Source organism: Chiloscyllium plagiosum, chromosome 6 (assembly GCF_004010195.1).
Source record: "Chiloscyllium plagiosum isolate BGI_BamShark_2017 chromosome 6, ASM401019v2, whole genome shotgun sequence".
NCBI lineage: Eukaryota > Metazoa > Chordata > Chondrichthyes > Orectolobiformes > Hemiscylliidae > Chiloscyllium > Chiloscyllium plagiosum.
Window position 1 is genome coordinate 95,604,853 of NC_057715.1, and position 23,454 is coordinate 95,628,306.

Below are 23,454 nucleotides of genomic sequence, written 5' to 3' on the forward strand. Positions count from 1 at the left end.
CAGAGGGATATGGCCAAGAGCTGGCAAATCTTCTAAAAATGGGTGGCACGGTGGCACAGTGGTTAGCACTGCTGCCTCACAGCGCCAGAGAACCGGGTTCAATTCCCACTTTAGGTGACTGACTGTGTGGACTTTGCACATTCTCCCCGTGTCTGCGTGGGTTTCCTCTGGGTGCTCCGGTTTCCTCCCACAGTCCAAAAATGTGCAGGTTAGATGAATTGGCCATGCTAAATTACCCATAGTGTTAGGTGAAGGGATAAATGTAGGAGAATGGGTCTGGGTGGGTTGCGCTTCAGCGGGTTGGTGTGGACTTGTTTCCACACTGTGAGTAATCTAAGCTAAATGGGGTTAAATTAGGTTGGGATATCTGGTCGGCATGGGCAAGTTGAACTGAAGGGTCTGCTTCCACATTGAAGGGATTCTTTGATTCTCTCAGAAGGTGGTGCAACTTTGGAACCCTCTGTCTCAGAAGGTGGGGGTGTCATTGAATATTTTGAAGCCGATGTAGATAGGTTATTGTTAGGCAGTGGATCAAAGGTTAACCGGGTGGATTCACAAGGCAAACAGATCAGTCATGTTCATATTTGAACAGCAGAGCGAGCTCAAGGGGCTGACTGGTTTACTGCTGCTGATTTCGTAAGTTGATAAGTAAAGTTCCCTTAAATCCTTGTGGAGAGATGTTAGTAGAAGAGGCCCCACGTGTACATAGCAGCTACAATACTCTATCAACATGTCTCAAAGTGTTCCCAATCATTATCAAATAGCTTAGGTTGCCTTACGAAATTTTGGTGGATGCGTCTGCGTGGTTAACCCCCCAGGCCATGTGAAAATCCTAATTTAGACATCCATTACCACATCCTCAATGTCACTGCAACATCCTGGAACTCTCATCCCCGTCACTTTGTGGTATGACCTTCACAACATAGTCTACAGCAGCTCAAGAAAAAAACCCACCACCAACTCTACAAAAGCTCCTGGGACGAGCAATAAAATATCAGCCTTCCAGCCAGTAGGACATGAAGATTTACTTCAGAAGAAAGAATTTAATTTTACTTTTAATTTAGTCGACTTCATCTCAGACTCAAGGGACAGTGATCTCAAAAACTCAAGAGTGACTGCTCTCCATTTCAGTTCTTAGGTGGGTGCAGCAATTCCTGGACAGTGCAACCAAAGAGATTTTCTTGCCCAATAATTACCTTTTCCATGACATTCTTTATGCCGTAACACTCAAATCACGACACTTTACATCAACACTATGTTGATCTCAGAAACAAGATATGAAAGACCTCAGGAAATTGCTCCAACATCATTGAGATTCATTCAAATGTCCTTGTTCAATCAGAACTTTTTTCTCCAAAATCCAGTCAAGGCACCAGAGAAAACAGCATGTAATACTAACGGGTAAAGACTTAGCATAACATGTGCCTGTTCATCTTTCCTTAGCCAAATGTCCCCAAAATAATACACAAAAGGATTAGACTGAGAAATGTCAGGGCTGATTACTTCAGCCCAATAAAATCAGGTTCAAGTCTTACTTAGTGTCCAAGTGCCATTACGCCTTTAAAATGTCAGGAAAGGGCTTACTAATTAAAATTAATGCAACGTGCCACCTACTAATAGTGAAGTTACGAGAGGCAATCATTTACTGCTAAGTCAAAGTAAAACATGCAACAAATAAAATTGTTCAAAATAATGCCAGAAATCTAAAGTGCTGCTTAATTATGTTGTTAATTTTCTGACACTCCAAATCAGATTCAGTCTCCTTGATGATTGACAATAAGAATGTACAGATCAGTGATTCTGTGTTTAATTATTTTCATGTCACATCATTAGCCATTAAAGACTAACCATTGTAAGTTCAGACTGTGTTTATGGTCTTTTAACTTAAATAACACACTTTGCAGTCAATGACCTGTTTCTGAAGTGTATCCACAGTCGGAACATATCAAAGTATACATCATACACACTGGTATCATATAAAATGGCAAGGATGGTTATTTTATGTCTTCATATCTCACGACACAAGACCATAAAAAAACTGCCAACACGTGAGCCCATAAGAAAGTTGGCTACATCAGCCAATGTTCTAAGACTTGCAGTTGGACATGACAGAGGGGTGCTCACCTCCTCCACTCCTTCAGTCAGAATGCCACAGATTTGTGCCATTTGCAGATAATTTGCAGAATCAGATTCAGGTCTGCCCCTGGATGTCTATTCCAGCATTATATTTTCTTCTTACTAAATCATTAAAATCATGTCACATTTGCTATGTCAGTCAAAGTGTATTTCAATCAATGGGTTTATCAAAACCTATATTTAACATCTCCATTACTTTCCCTGTGGAAGATAGTCATCTGCCGAGCAAGACACATAACTTTCACCTTGTGTCAGGGCTTCCTCGCGTTCAAAGAGTCACACATGGGCATTCGGGTACAAGGCCCTTCAGATCAAGACCATGAGTGTGGAAAGATCAAGAAATAACTGAAGGCACTGGATAGAGGGTCATAGAATCTTACAACATGGAAACAGACCTTCAGTCCAACCAGGCCATGCTGAACATAATCTCAAACTAATCCCACCTGTCTGGTCTTGGTCTGTACCGGAGGAGCAGGAGAATCAATGTTTCGGGCATAAGCACTTCATCAAGAAGTGCTTCCTGATGAGGGGTTTATGCCCAAAACATCGATTCTCCTGCTCCTCGGATGCTGCCTGACCTGCTGTGCTTTTCCAGCACTACACTCTCGGCTCTGATCTCCAGCAACTGCAGCACTCACTTTCTCCTGGTCTGTATCCTCCAAACATTTCCTATTCATGTATCTGTCCAAATGTCTTTTAAATGTTGGAACTGTGACTGGGTCCACCACTTCCCCAGGAAGTTCATTCCACACATGAACCATCCTCTGTGTAAAAAGGTTGCCTCTTATGTCTTTTTTAATCTTTTCTCCTCTAACCTTAAAAATGTGTCCCCTCGTCTTGAAATTCCCCACTCATGGGAAAATACAACTACCATTAATTCTATCTGTACCTTTCATTATTTCATAAACTTCTATATGGTTGCCTCTCAACCTCCTACACTCCATGAAAACAGTCCCAGCCCGTCCAGTCTTTCTTTATAACTCAAACCTTCCATACCCAGCAACATTCTGGTAAATCTCTTCTGAACCCTCTCCAGCTTTGTATAACTGGGTGACCAGAACTGGACACTGTATTCCAGAAGAGGCCTCACCATTGTCCGATACAACCTCAGCATGACTTCCTACCTCCTGTACTCAAAGGACTGAGCAATGAAAGCAAGTATGCCAAACCCCTTTTTAACCACCCTGTTTGTATGTGACACAAAGAAAAGAGGACCCAGAACCGATCCTGTGGAACACCACTGGTCACAGGCTTCCAGTCCAAAATAAAATAACCCTGCCCCATTACTGTCTCCTGCTGTTAAGCCAATTATATATCAAATTGGCAAGCTCACCCTGGAATCCCATGTGACCCAACTTTACTCATTAGTCCACCATGTGGAACCTTGTCAAATGTTTTACTAAAATCCAAATAAACAATTACTACTGCTCTGCCATCATCAATCTTTTTGCTAACTGCCTTAAAAAAACTGAATCAAGTTGGTGAAACATGATTTTCCTTGCACAAAACCATGCTGAATAACCCTAAAATGTATGGGGCCTAACAACATTCCAACAATAGCACTGAAAGCTTGTGCTCCAGAACCTGCGCACCTCTAGACAAGCTGTTCCAGTAAAGCTATAACACTGGTATCTACCCAACAATGTGGAATATTGCCCAGGTACGTCCTGTATACAAAAATAGGACAGATCACCTTATCAGTCCTCTCAATCATCTGTAAAGTGATAAAAGAGGTCATTATCAGTGCCATGAATAGGTTTTCAAATAGCAGTAATTTGCTCAATTACACTCAGTTTGGGTTCCACTAGGGCCACTCAGCTCCTGATTTCATTACAGCCTTGGTTCAAATATAGACAAGAGAACTGAACAAGAGAGGAAACAAGAGTGACAATCCTTGACAAAAGACAGTGTTTGACTCAGAATGGCGTCAAGAATCCAGAAAAATTGGAGTCAATGTGAAAAACTTTCCATTTAGATCATACCTGACACAAAGGAAGGTGGTTGTGGTTGTTGGAGGTCAGTCATCTCAGCTCCAGGATATCTCTGCAGGTGTTCCTCAGGTTCATGTCCTTGTTCCAATCATCTTCAGCTGCTTAATTGATGCTTCATCCATCAAAAGATCAGAAGAAGGAATACTTGTGCTTGATTGCACTGTGTTTAGTACAATTCGCAACACGATACTGAAGCAGTCTGTGTCAAAATGTAACACGGCCCAAAAAACATTCAGGGTGAGCTGAGAATGGCAAGCAACATTCCTGCTACCAGGCACTGGGCAATTTTAACAAGAGAGAATCTAACCATTTCCCTTTAACATTCCATAGCATTACTGTTGCTGAATTCCCCCCTTGATGACATCCTGAGGCTTGCCATTGACCAGGAAACTGAACTGCATCAGTCATAAAAACAATGGAGTTTGTGGGCAAGTTGGAGGCTGGGAATTCTGAGGAAAAGCTCTCTATTCCTGACTCCCCAAAGTCTGTCCACCAACTCCAAAGGACAAACCAGGAACATGTACACTCTCCACTTGCCTGGGTGATGCAGTTCCAATAACACTCAAGAAGTTCAACATGAGTCAAGATTAAGAAACCTACATTGTAGGAAAGTTTAAACAAAGGTATGGGGAAACAGTTGACTGCATTAGTGACTTCCTTTGTGACGTCCTTTGTGTATCTGCCAGTAGTGTATTCACGAGCCACAATTTTGGCTATCCTCTTTTGTGCTTCTCTTGCAATGATACCTCCAGCTCTTTGATGTAAAAAGTACAAGCCTCTATGATATCATTAGAAGCAATAAGACAGAGTTTCAGTCACTGCCACAACTTTGTGTTCTGTGCCAGCCCTTTAAAGGCCACTGTGTAAGCTGGAGACCTCTAGAGCAGATGCCTCAATGTCTGTGCTCTGTTTAAAATAATGGGCTGACCTTTTGTCACAATATTTTTATGCCAAGCTACCAAGTTACAGGCACGATGGTGGATTATAGATTTCAAAAGGGTGTCTTAAATATCAGCAGAGTTATTGGACTGAATCTTCCTAACCCCTGAGCAATGTTGAATAGATCATATGAGATGGTGAGGGAGGAGCACAAAGTCTCATTTTCTAACTAAGTGTTGAACAGCAAGGTAGGATTCTTCCTAGCGGATAGTGAGAGGCATATTTGCATGTATTAGCATGTATTAACATCTCATTATTATCTAATCTCACTTTGTTAAAAATATAGTTTTCCATTTTCCAACCAGCTGAGTAAAAGCTAGATGGTGACAATTCCCAACACAAAAGTCAAAGCTGCTACCAGGCAACTCCAGCTTGCTGCCTGCTCATCTGACCCTCCATTGTGGAAACTAGGCACCAACATCTCAGGGCACAATTCATGGCTAGAGATCGCACATATCTGCCATCAGCCGACTTTGACATCATACACACCACACCACACCAACATCATGGTACATCTCCAATCCCCCTACAGCATGGTTGTGCACTTCAATGTTGCATTTTGGAGTGCACCAGCATCCTTCACCGGAATGCAGCTGCCAGGAAACTTTGCATCCAGGGACAGGCATCCACCTAATAGATTCAACCAGGGGACTTGGTTAGATTAGATTAGATTAATTTCAGTGTGGAATCAGGCCCTTCGGCCCAACAAGTCCACACCGACCCGCCGAAGCGTAACCCACCCATACCCCTACCCCTACCCCTACCCCTACATTTACCCCTTTACCTAACACGACGGGCAATTTAGCATGGCCAATTCACCTGACTTGCACATCTTTGGACTGTGGGAGGAAACCGGAGCCCCCGGAGGAAACCCACGCAGACACAGGGAGAAGTGCAAACTCCACACAGTCAGTCGCCTGAGTCGGGAATTGAACCCGGGTCTCTGGCCCATAACAGACATCTCAGAGATCCTCACTTGCTCTCAGCACCCACTCACTTTGTGCTGACTTCAATGCTCACAGCATCCCTGCCTTGCCTAGGCCATGCTTTTTATGCATTTCGACCCCTCAGCTGGATTTTGCCTTGCCTATTAGAATGATGCAAAGTCAGGCAACTTGTTATGGCTGCCAGCACTGATCAGTCAGGGGTTGGGGATGTCGCTGTATAGCACTGTGCTACTTCAATCTCAGTCCTATGTCATGTGTCAGCTGCATATAATCGAAATGTACTCCATGTGTCTCAAAGACAAAAGGGAATAGTCTTCAATCAGGTGAAGGGAGTCATCCTTCAGTCATGGGCCTTTGCACAAGTCTTTGGTCAAGGGCAGTCTCCAATATCAGTTCAGGGGCTTGGGCATGCGCCATTTGCCTCATGCGGTGGCCAGGGTCAGTGCATACGTACCCCTACAGTCTGGGGATTGGGCCATGGTCAGCGTGTCACACAAACAGTCATGGGGTAATGCACGAGAAATCCACCAGGAGCTGCATGGAGATCAGTCGAAGGTTTGGTCACTCATTGTTTGGGGCTGTCCATCCAAGTGGGTCAAGGTGATATGCCAAGGACAGTCCTGGGGTGGAGGAAGGGCATCCACCAAAAGATTGGGGTTGAGGTGGGGATGTTTTCATGGGCCACTGCTGCAGAGGGTTAACCAGAACACAATTGTAGGAATTGGAGACTGCATGTTGGGATTGTAAAAGTGGGCAACTCAATCTATTAGGGAAAAGAGGTGTCAGAGAATTGACATTAATGGGGAAATGCAAAAGGAAGAGTCATCGACTACAGTGGACTATTACGTCTGACATGTTAACTCAGTATGTATGAGGCTGTAAAGTGGGAAGTTGAAGATTTAGACATACAGCTTGGGTGCGAACGTGGCAAGGTTCAAAGCTGATGGGTTTGATGGGGAGGCCTACCAATTATAAGAGCTGACCCTAAGACTCACTGCATGAGGAGTGACAAGTAAGTAAATATGGAACGCACAACTGAGATGAAAATGGCAGCCACCACATCTGGAGTGGGCCTTTGGGGGTAAATGTTTCATTTTGTGAGGCTAGGGGCTTCATGCAGGTATCCATACAGTTCATACTCCTGCAAGCACTCGCTGCTGTGGAAACCTTTGGCGTTAGCCTACTGTGTGTACAACAAATCCTGGCCTCAAGCACCTTGACCACATCAGGAATCAATGCACAAGCAATGTTTTGCAAACATTCACCCTACAGACCAAAGTTACAGGCATCTTCCAAGTTTCCATATCATATACATGGTGCAGGAGCTATTCACTTTAGAATATAAAGCCTTGTGTAGCACTAAGGATGGCTTGGGTCTTTATCTTCAGTATTGTTCTTGCAGCTTGACAGACATTCAGTCATACAGCTGACAGTGAAAGGGGAATGTTTATTAATAACTATGATCACGTATTTACAATGAAACATCATCTGTGTCAGCTCTGTACCCTCAAAAGGTCTTCTTCTCTCCTTTCCTCCCAGTACATCTCGGTGCCAATTCTAGAGTGTGCAGCTGGACTGGAGGGAGCCCAACCTTCAGTGGAGCTCATTGGCCTTGTTGGTTTGGTTGGGCAATCCCAGGAGCATTCCTGTCTAGATGATTCAGATCATGCCAAGTGTCCCCTATCCAGAGCCAGCTTGAACTCTGACTGGGTGAGGCTGGCATGCGGTTCTGGTTAACCCTCTGCAGCAGTGGCCCATGAAAACATCCCCACCTCAACCCCAATCTTTTGGTGGATGCCCCTCCCCCACCCCAGGACTGTCCTTGGCATATCACCTTGACCCACTTGGATGGGGACAGCTGTGTATTGTTGCTTCTCCACGAGCAGCCTACTGGCACTGCCCTGTTGCTTTGTGAGGAAGGTGCAGCTGGTATGAGATCAAGGTCTCTTGTCTTGCCATTGGTGCTGAGCATCTGACGTGGCACTCCATGGGTGCTGCCAACCTGTCCATGGACGCAGCCAGATGTCTGCATGCCACAGCATTGGTGTAATTCGGCAACCTTTGTGGTGTGTCAGTTCAACCAGTGCCTTGGTTAATCAGACCACTGCTCCTCTGTCTTCTTGTGCATTGGAATTAAGTTAATTGCAGGCACTCTGGGATCCTCTGCTTCCTGGAATGAACTGCTGCCTGCTGTCCAGCAGTACTCTGAGTTTCTCCCTCGACCAGATGGGGAGGCGTGGTACTCCTGACTCTAATCCAGCTGATGTACCCAGAAATGTGTCAGTATTTGAGCTGGTGTAGAGTTTAGGAGGCAGCCTTGCTAGGTCATCCTCATCTGTGCTATCTTCCTCAGGAGGTGAAGATCTATATCTTTGCAAAAACAACCTCTCAGCCACCAAGAATGTGCTGATTCTACTGGTATCTGCCCGAGACAAAAGAGAGAAAATGTTGCAAACAAGGTCTAGTAATTCAGCATGTTAACAATATTCACAAAGGAGGGAATGGAAAAGTAGCACAGCAGAGGACAATGCTTCTTACTTGGGGCCAGGACATTGTGGTTTTGGCATCTCCTCAGGAGCACTCTTGGTCTTTGCCTGCCCCATATGGCACAGCTGTCAGTGGGGCCAAGACAGTGAGGTGTCCCAAGTGAGTGAGTAGGCAGTTTGAGGCCTTGCAAGGATTAGTAGACTGGAGGTCGGTGGGGGGTAAATGACGGAAGATGTTGCTTGCAATAGTAGGAGTAGTAGATCATGAGACTTGGTGAGAAGTGGCTGCTGTCGAAGTGTAGTGAGTGTAAGGTAGCAGAGAGAAAAGTGTGGAACTTACCCTGGTGGAACAAGAAGGTCTATATTCTGGATATTTTGATGGACTGCACTGACACGAATGGCAGCTTCGGGCCTCTTCTGCCAGTCCTTGGGGAAGAGAACAACTCTCCTCTGCACCGCTCCATCCACCAGATCTCCGGGTCTCTGTCCACACAGCATAGCACCAATTTCCCCAAATCTGTTAATTCAGCATCAAGTTGATTGAATCATAGATGGCAGTTCAAGACTGCCAGCATTTGACCAGGTCCACAATGACCTTTTAAAAATTCCAGGACGTCCCAACAGAAGTCAGAACGTCCGCCAACTGTAAATGTGACAGCAAGTGAGGGTGGTGCAAAGGCAATGAGTTGAGTTTGGCAAATTAGCACAAGAAAAATTGATAAGCAGAGAGAAATCCTTCACTGAAATTCACCAAAAAATGACATTTAGCCATTTCCAGTGAAGTTCAGCCCATTGTCCATCAGTGGGAAAGCAATGTGGTTTGCTGAGACAGGATTTAATTAAGTAAATAGAAATCAGTGGAAATGTGCCAAGCTGCTCAAATAGTGAAGTCCTGGAACACTCACACCTGCTATTATGTCACCAAGCGGAATTGGATCCATGCACAACTCTCTGGCAATGACCCAGAGAAACTGCCTGCACAATATCAACAGAGAGGCAGCCTTGCAGTGCATTACACATGGGCAGCTACACTTTCGTTAGGATTCCACTATCAGGTTGTCACTTGTATTCCTGTTCCTCCCACCAAGTTCCTCCAATCAATTTTGCGTTTGCTGAGCTAGCAGACAATTGGTTGAGATGGAGTTTCATCTCCTTTCCCACTGGCAACAAGAACAACGTGAGACAATTGCACCAAGTTCACTGCAGTGTTGAATTTCATTGTGTATAGGACTTCAATGTTGTTTTATAATGGCCTTCCAGGAAGCAGCTTCCTGAACTGAACAGGCACCACTGCTTAGTCCTTTTTATCTGTGCACTGTTAAATGCTCAGGACTCCCTTTTCATTATACAATCCACATTCTCCAGGCTGTGTGAACTACAATGATACTACTGATCATCACTGAGAGTCATAGAAGATGTTGTGATATGCTTGCTTGTTTTTGGCCACTGTCATTATTGACAAGGCCTACAATAAGAAAATATTGATTCCAGGAGAAAACTTTAATGAAGACATGCATTGTTCATATTGTGTTTGTGATTGTGTATGTCAAAGCAGACAAGATATTAGTACAGCAGAATGCTGCACTCTCTGATCTTGCTGAGGTTTGAATTTCTCGATAGTCAAAACACGATATAGGGACAAAGGTAGATTCCTAAAAAAGAATCAAGGGCTTTGAGATTTCTGATTTTCTGTTCAGATCCTTTTCATTCTTGAAGCTGTGGTATCACAGTCAGGCCTGAGTTTATTGCTCATCCCCATGCCCTAGAAACTATTGCAGTCCATGCAGTGGGGGTCTTTCCCTCACAGCACTGTGCTACTGCCTTCTCCACAACAGTCCAAGAAGGTAGCTCATCCCCCTCTCCCAAGGACAATTAGGAAATCACAAAATTTAGAACATGGAGGTACTAATCATCTTTCAACTGTTTAATTCACAACACTGTGGATGTGTCTCTTAGTCATTTACACCAAGTAACCATTTACAATCATTAAAGTCAATTCATGTTCTCATGTGATTGTTTTCACAATGCACATTCCGGTTTGTCTCTGGAACCCAAGTCCCTTGGCACAGCAGTCATGCTTAAAACAGCATTATACAGTCAGTATTTTTACACCAGGCAGAACTCACTTTAACTGATTGAAAATAGCAGCGAGGACACAGAACAAAATCAGATTTCCAGCATCCATAATTTGTTGTTTATTTTAGTGTTGAGGGAGATAGATCAAGGTCTGGGAATAATGGCTAAGATGTCATTGTAGATAGATTTTTTTGATGAAATATATTGGGTAAAACCCAAGAGCCACGTCTATAAATTACACAAACACAGAACTCAGGTATCAACTGTTTGTGTTCTCGTACCAGCAGCTTTCTATTAATATTGTTATTGATCTTTGGAATAGTTTCCCAGCTCATGCAGCAAGTATGAATTTATTGTAAATACTGAGTTGGACTGTTTTATGGCTGTGCAGGATTTTTGTGTCACCATAGTCATACCAGACCATAGGGCTGTTCTCTCATTAGAGAGGTGGTGATTTAACCTGAGGGCCACCATACTTAGGCAAGAGAAGACGTTAAGAAGGAGAGTCCTTCATGGTAACCTTAGCCAGTGTTAGGAATTGAACCCACACTATTGGCATCATGCTCATTCATAAGTCAATCATCCAGCAAGACACACCTGAATTCCCACCAGGCATGTCTGAACAAGTTAGTTGAAATCAGTAACACTTAGTACCAATATAAAGGAAGACACCAACTTAGAAGCAACATATAATGAACAGATAACAAGGGTACTACAATCCCAGCAGCAGTGCAGAATCTGTGTTTCTGTTCAATCTGAATTCATTTTGTAATACTGCCTCTGCACAATGCTTTCAGGTCGAGCACAGTCTGGACAAGTTATCAGAGACAATGCAATTTACAGAAAGTGCATTACAGGCTTTCTGGATTTTTTAAGACTTTCCACCTGGTTAAAACAGGCAAGAGATCTCAGCAAAATAATACGTGAAACTTCTGTGTGGAATGCTGCGAGCAGTGAGTTTCTGTAAAAATCCATTCGCTCAGACCATTTTCTCAGCTCTTCCAGTTCAGTATCAATCCAGTAATTTTCCTACTGCTCGGTTTTCAAGAAGACCCCTGGACATTTCACTTCTTTGACTGGGTCATTGATTGGAATATTTCTGAGAGTTTACATCAATTATAAATGCTGCAAAGGCCAACTAACCTGGAAGCTTTTTCTTATTTTCGATGTGTTTACTGTGACTGTATCTGCACAGAGAACCTCTCCCTCCCCCTTCTCTTACACGCTCTGGATATTGGTGACCAATATACTTGTCTGATATTAAATCCAACCCATTATCTAGCCAGGATAGATTTTACCGTCTGTCTCAATGTCATCTCTCCCTCACAAAACAAAAGACCGTTTCTTTGCAGCTACTAAATAACCTGTCCACAATTTATTTCTCTCTTTTTCTTGTGGCTAATTCAGAGACTTGTCACACAAGTTTCCCGTGCATTGCAAAGAATCAAACTTTTGAACGCCAGTTTGATGCAGTATTTCTCAAAGTGTTCACTTAGCTTTTATGTAATTAGTATTGTAAAAGTACAACGATGAGAAATATGACTCCAAAACATTAAGCTGCAATACTTACTCGGATGGGGTCTAATAAACTCGCGGCTGTTCGTCCACCTGTGGGACCGTTGCTTGGTTCAGGGTTTTCAGCTGAATGATCATTTTCCCTAAGTGTGTCTGAAACTGTGCTTTGTCAGCTCAGGACCTGGACAACCGTAATCCCGCACTGGCTCTGACACTAATATCTCAATGTGTAACGGTATGACTGTGGGAGGGACTCCAGCTGCCCGTCACATCAAACTTGGACGTCCAGCTTGTTTTCTGCCCCTCTCCACTGAGTGTCAGACCGCAGGGACAGAGAGGCCGCTGATGTGTCAGGGTGGATTTGTCTGCCGCTCCCTGTTAATGGTGAACAAGTGGCGGACACAAAGCTGCTGGAATGGGTTTTAATCGGACAAGGGAAGACATTGAGGTGATTTCAGCGATTCTGTATACCTGTTGCTATCGCTTTCTTTCTCTCTTTGCATCTCAGACGAAATAAATTCTTATGCCCATATCTTTTTTCTCTCTCTAGTAATCATCAAAATAGTTGGGCAAACAATTTGCAATACAACTCTCAGGAGAGCTGCAGAAGCCAGAACCTTTCAGGCACTACTGAGTTTTGAGCAGATTTGTAGCTCAGGTTGAGGTTCTGGATGTGGGTTTGCTCGCTGAGCTGGAAGGTTCATTTTCAGATGTTTTGTCACCATACTAGGTAACATGTTCAGTGAGCCTCCGGACAAAGCTGCCTTTCAGGCACTGTTTCATTTGGCTGCATTGGAGTCCAATATTATCTGCCTTTTCCACACTTTCACCCAAACTCAACATGAATGCTTCCGTTTAGAAGTGGCATCTCCCTGCAGCTCTCTTATCCATCCATACACCCAGCATGAAGGTTTGCATTGTCATATTTTCAATAAAATGGATACTTATTCACTAAATATTTTCTTCCGAGTTAGTGCTCAGAGACTAATGATAAACTCAGAGAGTTTTTTGGCCAGCATTTGTCACCTATGCCCATTTGCCCTTGAACCTAAAAGCCTCAGCCTTTTCAGAGGGCAGTTGCTGTAGCTGTGAAGCCACATGGAGGCCAGACCAGCTGTGGATGGCAGATTTCTATCCCTATGGTGTGACATCAGCCCTCTGGGGTAGAAAATTCCAAATATTCACCCTCCCTCTCATCTCAGTCATAAATGACCAACACCATACTCTGAGACTGTGTCCCTTTGATTCTAGATTCACCACCCAGGGAGAACACGGTCTCCACATCAATCTTGTCACACCCTGTAAGAAGTTTCAATGCGATCACTTCTCATTCTTTAACACGCTAGAGGATGCCAGTCCAGATTCCTCAATCTTTCATGGTATAATCACATCATCCCAGGGATATATCCTTGAAGGATCCATTTCCTTATCCTTCAATTCCCTTAGTACCCTAAGCTTTATCTGTTCTGTTCAATGACTCAACATCCACTGTCGAAAGTAAATAAATAAATTTAGTCAGTCCACCCAGTTTTTAAAAACTTATCTGAGTAACTGAGAATGTTAAATCATTCAAGCAGATTTCTTCTGAAACTTTTCCAGAGTTACTATAACATCCACTATATGTGGAGAACAAAGCTGGATTCCATGCACAAATAGGGGAGAAACAGCATATGATCAGCAGCTGGTTGAAGAGGTTGTGGTGGAAAACTGACATGAGATATTTGGACTGCACACATGCATGAGGTTTGCTGCTATCACATCTGGCAACTGCACTTATGTAAATGTTATGCCTGCATTTTCTACCAGCCCTCTGCAAACAGCCATTGTCAAGTGACCTTAATAGATGACAGATATGTGCAACAAACTATTACACTTCATCTTAGGCTTTTTGTGGGGACAAAGCATGTAAGGATGGAAGTATATGAACATTTCAAAGATTAATCATGTGAAGGACACAGTTTTGTCTTATAACACCGGACAACCTCCTTCCAATTCTCTACTGGAGGTCCCCATGAAACTGAACTTCCAAAGTATCATGTCAATATTGGCACTCTAAAAATATTTGTCCACGGATGTGATCATTGCTGGCAATCATTTCCCATCCTTGACTACTTTGAGAAGATAGTAGTAAGCTGCCTTCATGAACACTGCAGTCTATGTGATGCAAGTACACTGGCAGTACTCTTAGGGAGTGATTTTGAGGATCTAATGACAGTGCAGGAACGGTAATAGCCCTCCAGGTTTGTAACTGAATCTGCAGGTGGTGACATTTCTGAGTATCTGTTGCCCTTGACCCTTCTAGGTGGTGAAGACTGTATGTTTGGAAGATGCTGTCAGAAGTGATTTGCTGAATTGCTGTAGTGACTTTTGCGGATGGTGGAGGGAGAAACCTTTAAAGTGGTGGATGTGGTGTTGATCAAGCAGGCAGCTTTGACCTAGATGGTGTTGAACTTCTTGAAAGCTGTTGGAGCTGGATCCATCCTGTTCCATCACAACTATGCTGTGGGGATAGTGGGCAGGTTTTGGAAAGTCAAGAGATGAGTTACTTGCTGAGAATAAGAAGGCTTGGATTGGCCAGTCTTTGTATGACAGTTGAATATCTGATGAATGATGACTTGTGGAATGTTAATGGTGAGAAATTCAGTGATTGTAATTGCAAGTCAAAGGAAAATAGAGATGTTTCTCTTTATTATTGTATAAAAGTGGTGTTTTAAGTTGTTGCAGGTTTTCAGTGTATTATTTCCTGTGATCAAAAGGGGAAGATCATAATGAGAGACATTTCCGATGCTTGGAACATAAGAACATATTTGAAATATGGAGGTAAAGCAAAGTAAGAGAACATTTCATTTATACAATATTTGTAATATTATGGCATTATTAGACAATATACATAATATTTTATAAACTGCAGAGATATTTGAAACAAAAACATTATTGAAGAACATCTTGCAGCTCTGGCTTGTGTTCTCCAAGATACTGAATGAGACCAAGTCATGTGATGCTGAATCATTTCCTGTGATGATGTAAAATCCAAATTAACCCATTAAAACTCCAACATCTAATATTGTGCTACATCTCACTCTAGTCTCTGATTCTCTTTGCTATATTGTAAAGATAACACAAACCACAGTTTTAAACCCTGGTGTGCTGCAGTCTTTAATCTTATTTCTTCTTTTAGGTCCTCATCTTTCCTCCATTCTTCTGATATAGACATCCACCGTGGAAATTTCAAGAATGACCAGAATGGATCCTCTTTTCCTAATGAGCAGATCGGGGGTTTGAATCCTCTTGGTGGTCCCTTGGGCACTGTTGGACAGGAGAGGAATTGGTGAATGATTCAGGTTCACCAGTCAGATTGTCATCTGCATTGCTGGATGATTGCAGTAGCTCTGTTCAAGAACATTATGTAATTGGAGGCTTCCACAGGGTAGGAGGCTTTCTCTGTCTGGCACCCAGCACAAGCAGTACCAGGCTGTGTTTGAATGAGGTAGAATCATGCACATGGTCTCTGTTCAATTAGTTGTCCATAACACATTTATCTCGGATACTTATTGACTCTCCTAGTTCTGGAGAAGAGTCATTCTGAGCTCAAAACATTAACTTTGTTTCTCTCTACACAGATACTGCCAGATTCTGATGAGTTTCTCCAGCCCTTTCAGTTCTTAGTTCAAATTTGCAGCATTTTCTGAACTGTGCTTTTATTTCTATCGCCTGGTTAGATGTCTGGAAGGTTGCTTACCTTGTGACATTTTTAACAGTTCCTTATCTGACTGGAATGATATTTCTCCTCTTTCTCCCTCATTTTGCCAAACAGTTTCTATTTGTTGTATGATGTTTGTGGGAGAGGTTAGAGTTGAGTTCTTAATCATCTTCCAATGAGGAGCTCACATAATAGTTGACAATTTTATAGTTTAGTGAATGAAAACTCAAAAATGCAAGTTGTATGTCTTTGTGCTTCATGCTCAATATTTTCACTTTTATCCTTTAGCTCCATCTTTGACTTGAGGCTTACCTCAACTGACTTCAATCCATCTTGAGCAGTAGTCTATGACAATGACAAGGGCATCTTAATCTCCATGCCAGAAGATATCTCTCCCAAGATGTAGCCATAGATTTGATAGGAAGGAGCTTCCCTGCCTACTCAATGCTACCTGTCCCTCTACCTATCTTTGTATTGTCTGCAAACTTAGCTAGAATGCCCTCAGTTCCTTCATCTCGATTATTAATGTATAAAGTGTAAAGTTGTGGTCCCAACACTGACCCTTGCAGAACACCACTTGTGCCCTGCTGCCATCCTGAGAAAGACCCTTTTATCCCCACTCTCTGCTTTCTGTCAGACAGTCAATCTTCTATCCATGCTAGCAGTTGTCCTCCCCACTCCTTAATAACAACCTTTCCTTTTTTATACTGGACAGTTTGGGCTGAGATAGGGCTCTTCCTGTAGCCTCACAGCCTGGATCTATTGTGTTTCCTGATCTCAGCTTGTTTGCTCAGTTAGATTACTCTTTCTAAGGTTAGATCATCTCTTGACTACAAGTGGTCAGACAAGACATCATATAATGCTCCCTACAACAATTCAATTGTTCTGTTTATTTTTATTCACTCATGGGATGTGAGTGTTGCTGACTCTGCAGTATTTATTGACCATCTCTGGTTGGCTTTAAGAAGGTGGTGCTAAGTTGCCATCTTGAACTGCTGCAGCCCATGTGCTGTAAATTGCCATTAGAGAGAGAATTCCAGGATTTTGACCAATTCTGCTTGGCAAAGTGTGAAATTTCTCTTGAGACCGGAGGCTGGTGGTTTTGAGGTAATTTCCATATTTCAGAGTTGAGCAGGGGGCACTTCAGGTCACACTGGTCAGATGGGGTCAAGGGTTGCTTGGAGCGTGAGATAGAGCAGCATGCATATTAATGAAGCTGGTGACTAGTCCAGACTCAGGAGCCATACTGCACTAAAACCAATGTTTAACTAAATTGTCCAGGTAAGTTTTTCCAAGTAAAATTGAAATCGCTCAGTTTTCAGACACCTCGGTAACCAAATTTGAGGTACCTTACCTTTGATTTATAAGTACAGCAAAAAAGGAGGCAAATTGACCCATGATACCTGTTCCAACTGTTTTGGCATAATCATTGAAATTATCCCACTTCCCTTCTCTTTTCCTGTAGTCCTGTAAATTTCCACCCCCAACTATAATCCAATTACCTTTTAAAGATCAATCACCTTCTCAGGCAGCACATTCCATACCACAACACTCCATATATAAAATGTTTCCTCAAATTGCTTGTGTTTGTTTGCTCATCCTTGGCAAGTTGGATTGTCCTTGGCAAGTAGGATTAATGAGAATCCCTTGGCATTTTATACGTATATTAGGAGCAAGAAAATAACTGTGGAAAGGGTATGTCCACTCAAGGAGAAAGGAGGGAATTTAAGCATGGAGTGAGAGGAAGTGGTGAAGTACTTAATGAGTACTCAACATTGTTACTCACTAAGGAGAAGGACATGAATGATGGTAAGATTGGGAAAGGAGTATGTTGGTATCCTGGGACACGTTGATATAAGAAGGAGGAGGTATTAAAAAAACATTAAGGTAGATAAGCTCCCAATAGGATCTATCCCAGAATACTGAAGGAAACAATACAGGAACTGCCAGGAGCGTTGATATACAGAGAAATCTTGGGAACCAAGTCTGTAGCTCTCTGAATTTAAACACACAAGTAAATAAGCTGGTAAAGAAGACGTGTAACATGATTGCATTCATTGGTTGCGGCACAGTGTTTTAAAAGTTGGCAAGTCATGTTGCAGTTGTGTAACACTTTAGCTAGGCCACATTTGCTGTATTCTGGATTAGTGGTGCTGGAAGAGCACAGAAGTTCAGGCAGCATCCGAGGAGCAGTACTGCTGCCTGAACTGCTGTGCTCTTCCAGCACCACTGATCCAGAATCTGGTTTCCAGCATCTGCAGTCATTGTTTTTACCTTACAGTTGCTGTATGTCTGCAGTTCTTGTCTTCATACGATAGGAAGGAAGTGGACACTTTGGAGAAAGTGTAAAAGGGGTTTACCAAAATGTTGTCAAGACTGGAGTGTATTGGCTATGAGATGAGAGTGAACAAATTTAGATTGTTTTCACTCGAGCACAACAGGCTGAGTGATGACCTGATAGGAGTATATAAAATTATGAGAGACATGATTGGGTGGATGGTTAGAGTCTTTTCCCCAACGTGGAAATGTCAAATATTAGGAGGTATAGCTTTAAGGTGAAAGGAGAAAAGTTTAAAGGAGATGTGAAAGGCACGTTTGATTCACAGAGGATGGTAGGTGTTAGGAACACACTGCCAGGAGAGGTGGTAGAAGCTGATACATTAGCAAAGTTCAATAGGCATTTAGACAGATACATGAACAGGCAGGGAATAGAGGGATATGGACCATGTGAAGGCAGATGGGATTGGTTTAGAATGGCATCATGGTCAGCACAGGCTGAAAGGTCTGTTCCTGTGCTGTACTGTTCTATGTTCAATAATTGCCTTACATCTGTGTCCTCAACTTGTTGTTCCTTCGGGAAACAATTTCTCCCCATTTACTTCATTAAAACTATTAGCAACTTTGAACAAATGCCTATTGGAAAGATGTTGTGAAACTTGACAGGGTTCAGAAAATATTTATAAGGATGTTGCTAGGATTGGAGGATTTGAGCTATAGGGAGAGGTTTAATAGGGTAGGGTCGTTTTCCCTGGAGCGTTGGAGGCTGAGGAGTGACCTTATAGAGGTTTACAAAATCATGAGGGGCATGGATAGAATAAATAGACAAAGTCTTTTTCCTGGGGTGGGGGAGTCCAGAACTAGTGGGCAGAGGTTTAGGGTGAGAGAAGAAAGATATAAAAGAGACCTAAGGGGCAACGTTTTCACATGGAGGGTGGTATGTGTATGGAATGAGCTGCCAGAGGAAGTGGTGGAGGCTAGTACAGTTGCAACATTTAAAAGGCATCTGGATGGGTATATGAATAGGAAGGGTTTGGAGGGATATGGGCCAGGTGCTGGCAGGTGGGTCTAGATTGGGTTGGGATAACTGGTCGGCATGGATGAGTTGGACCGATGAGTCTGTTTCCATGCTGTACATCTCTATGTCTCTATGACTCAAATCTCCCCTTAATCTTCTCTGCTGTAAAGAGGACAACCATAGCTCTCTTATCTTCCTATTTTAACTGAAGTCTTACTTACTTGGTGACATTCTAGTAAATCTGTGTTGCATCTTGACATGTTTAGTGCCTAGAATTGAACACATAGTATAACTTCTATGTTTTTGTACTTAATGGTTCCATTACTGAAGGCAAGGATTCCATACACTTCTTTAATAATCTTCCCAATTTATCTCAAGGATTTGTGTACATCCCAGCTTTCTGTTTTCGTAACTCCTTTAAAATTGCATCATTTGGTTTATTCTTCCTAACAAAATACAGGCAGTCCCTGGATTCCACTCTTGAGGCCGTTTGCAAACTGATCTGTCTGCCAAATAGGAACACTGCAGGACAATATAATTTAGCAACTCATAAATATAGGAAACATTTGTCTTTCAGATTTTTTAAATTATACCAATGTAAGGGATCGTGTTCATAAATACAAGCGTTCGTTAAGTCAGATGTTCGTAAATTGGGGATTCCTGTTTGTGACAAATTTAAATTAAATTGCTATTAACTCCCAGACCAGAAAATTTGTTCTTTCCTTTACTTATTCATAACTTTAAAAGCCTCGATTAAATTTCATCTTCTCTCCTCATAGTTCCTCTCATTAAACAATGCAGCTTTCATTTTTGGTGTCAGAGTACACAGGATCAAGCTAAAAATAAAAAAAATGGTTACACTTCAAATCTTGATACTGTATACTTTTCTGGATCTTGAATTTTATTAATGGAAACCTATTAGACACAACTCATTCCTTCTTTCTAAAAAAACCTTTAAATTTTCCGCTTTGCATCTGCACCATACAGTGTTCTATCATATTTTGAAACATATATCCTAAACCTTTATTTTCAAGAAACACTTAAATTAATAGAGAGTTGACTACCCTCTAAAAATAATTGCATTGAAACAAATTAGAAATTTGGTTAAAATAATAGCCACATCATCCACATGCTGAGCAAATTAAATAGCTTGCTAACTATTTATTTCTTTAGCAACCAATCTCAAATAATCAAGGTTAAACCTAATTTGTTTTTCTATGCAATTATTTTGCTTCTGTACTGTATCAACAATGCATCATCACTCATTTAGGAGTGAGAAATGTTTATGCCAACATGGAAGTATTTAAAATAATGATACATCAAAGTCTGCTGAAATATTCATGACAAGTGCTCCTTGAACAGAATGTCATATTTCTATTTGTGCAAATTATTATTATCATAAATGCTTCCATTGAATCCATTCGGAGGGTCAGTGTGGACTTGTTGGGCCGAAGGGCCTGTTTCCATACTGTAGGAAATCTAATCTAAAAACACCATTTAAGAAGCCATCATCCCCCAAAACAATACCGAATCCAACAACAATTGCTATGATAACAGCGTTATGTTCTATCTTATAGTCCGTATTCCTTAAAGAGACATGCTCATAACAACTTCACGGTATCATAGCAGGCGGCCTGAGGGTGTAAAGATCACATACTACATCTCAACGCAGATCTCCTGAAGCATGACATGTTACGAGAAGCATGCTGCCAAGGCCTCAACTTCCCATCCAAAAGATACCTGGCACTATTTCAAAGAAGTGCTGGAGGGTTATTATTGGTGTCCTAACCAATATTTATCTTTCAAGCAACGACACAAAACAACATTGTTGTCAATCTTTGCTTGAGGAAGTTGTTATGTGTAAATTGAGTGGTGTGCTTCCTAATAGCAGTGAGTACACTTACAAAGTACCTCATTGACTGTAAAGCACTTTGAGACATCTGATGGTAGTAATAACGTCCCTTCTCTCCTGGAGACTGTATGGGACTAAGTTAAAGTGAGCTCTGCTTTTTGATTGAACTCTGTTTCATTTGACAATCAGTGACTGAGTAGCACATCAAGCAGATTCTTCTGTAATCCTTACAGCAAAAAATAACACAACCCTACTGAGATTCAATAACTTTCTGTGAATGTAAGAGGGACAGGGGAACTGAGACTCAGTGGGTAGGTACCAGATGTGCTGAATTAATATGGCCTTTCCCTCATGTCCACAGTAGCTTCAGTGAAAGATCCATAAAAACATCTGAAAATGACACCTACAGTTCTTCTGCCAAAGTGAGAACAAATTAGAGGGTAAACCTCAGGGGAAATTCACTCCCATAATATTGGGTAACACAAAGTCAGAAAGAGGAGAGCTTTGTTGCTTGTCTCTGATGCATTACAATTGCAATGGGGACAAAACACTTGGTCTCTGACTGAGGGTATTAGAAAATGAATCACCCAGAGTTATGATTTTGTCACAATATCTAGTGATTACTATGCAGTGCATAAATATGGTCATCAGGAAAGGGAAGGATCAGACTTAAACGTATTAACAGTCCAGTTGCTGCATTGGTTAGGTTTACAGATGAATGGTTAGTTGGTGGGATATTGGTGTCTGTGAAATTGTATGTCAGTGTGAATTCCATATTCAGGAGAAAAACTGAAGAAACATTATTCAAAAGGAAATAAGTTTTCTTGAATGCTCTGTGCTTTGCTAAAGGAGTTCTTTCATCACAAAGCAATCTATTTTCAGTTTTTTCCAGGTCGTCTATGCTTCAGCTCATGTCTAATTGCTTTACAGTATGCAAAGGAATCTTTTAACAACATTCTCAAAAAAGCAGATAACTCACTGATTTTATATTTGCGCTGAGAATCTCGACCTTTACCATCACTTCCCTAGTTATTTACAGAAAGGAAATAATCACAGTCAGTATTGCTAGCCTCTGGGTATAAACAGTCTTTTAAGTCTGTAGACGCTGTGACAGGTTGCTAAGTAACAAAATGTGTAGCAAATTACATTAAACTATGTATTTTCTTTATTATGAAGCAGATCTCAGTGATTTGAAATCTGTGTCTCGCATCACCAGCCTTCATTACTGACTGGTCAGAGGTAATGTTGCCATTTATAATCTTAATGCACAATGGAACGTAACTAGGATGCAATATCTGGGACCCAACCAATTAACATGTTACACAAAAAGGTGTGCTGCACTGTGGATGTCTGTTAATATCCATGATAATTAAACAGGGGGCGAACCATTCCAATATTTTACTAAAGTTTATATTTGTCACTAAAAACTTTGTTGTTTAAAATGAAGTATTACATTTTGTTCACCTTCTTCATTAATCATTTTAAGATTGCTGTGAAGTTGATGCATTATATCCATCAGGAACATCTCTAATAGTCTCACACTACTCAGGGATAGAATTACTTTTGTGAAGATAGGGCTGGACACCTCTCTCATCAATTGGACTAGCTGAAGGCCTTTGACAGATTATTGCATACCTTCATGATGGCCGTTCCTTTCAAAACAGAGTTTTGGAGGATATCCACAGTTGGATCCTACTGCTCAACACAAACTATACACAAATAGTGTCATTTCAATTAATGGGTGGGAAGCAAATATGTATTTTGGCTGTCATCTGTATAATAATTCACATGCTGTATCAAATCCGTTTCTGACTCCACCAAGAGAGTTTGTAAACCTGGAATTGGAGACAATCCCAAACAGCAGAGGGGTTCAAGTCAAGGCCTCCCTGTACATAGATGATATCACCATCTCATGCCCAGATCTGCTGTCAGTTCACAGACCAATGGCCTCAGGGGCTAAAGTAAATCACAACAAGAACAAGACCATGATCCTTGGGAACAGAGCCAATCAATCCCTTGGTTCCTTCACTGTCATGTCAAACGACCTGATGCAGTTGAGTATATAGTTCAGTCACCCCAGATGACCTGATGGTACTGAGAATATGGTTCATCCTCTCTATTGCAGCTTAAAACTTAGTCATCATGAGCGAGGCACACTTAGTGGTGCAATAAGTGGCACAGATCTGGTCTATACCCAACTCCCTCATGTGGTGGTAGCCCCAGTCATCTTAGACCATAAGACATAGGAGTGGAAGTAAGGCCATTCGGCCCATCGAGTCCACTCCGCCATTCAATCATGGCTGATGGGCATTTCAACTCCACTTACCCGCATTCTCCCCGTAGCCCTTAATTCCTTGTGACATCAAGAATTTATCAATCTCTGCCTTGAAGACATTTAGCGTCCTGGCCTCCACTACACTCTGCAGCAATGAATTCCACGGGCCCACCACTCTCTGGCTGAAGAAATGTCTCCGCATTTCTGAATTTACCCCCTCTAATTCTAAGACTGTGTCCACG

The 23,454-nt window shown here is 42.0% G+C and overlaps 1 protein-coding gene across 4 annotated transcripts in view; it reads right to left on the bottom strand.

Moving 5' to 3' along the window:
- LOC122550842 (P2Y purinoceptor 2-like) overlaps positions 1–12,516 on the bottom strand; it is a 35,028-nt gene extending 22,512 nt beyond the window's left edge. For 3 of the 4 annotated variants that reach the window (XM_043692166.1, XM_043692164.1, XM_043692165.1), the window contains exon 1: positions 12,146–12,516. The gene's annotated coding sequence lies outside the window, so the exon portion shown is untranslated. Of the gene's footprint in view, positions 1–4,118; positions 4,149–12,145 lie in introns of those variants that run through there. The other variant, XM_043692167.1, reaches the window with a different exon arrangement.
- Between the last annotated feature and the right edge of the window lie 10,938 nt (positions 12,517–23,454).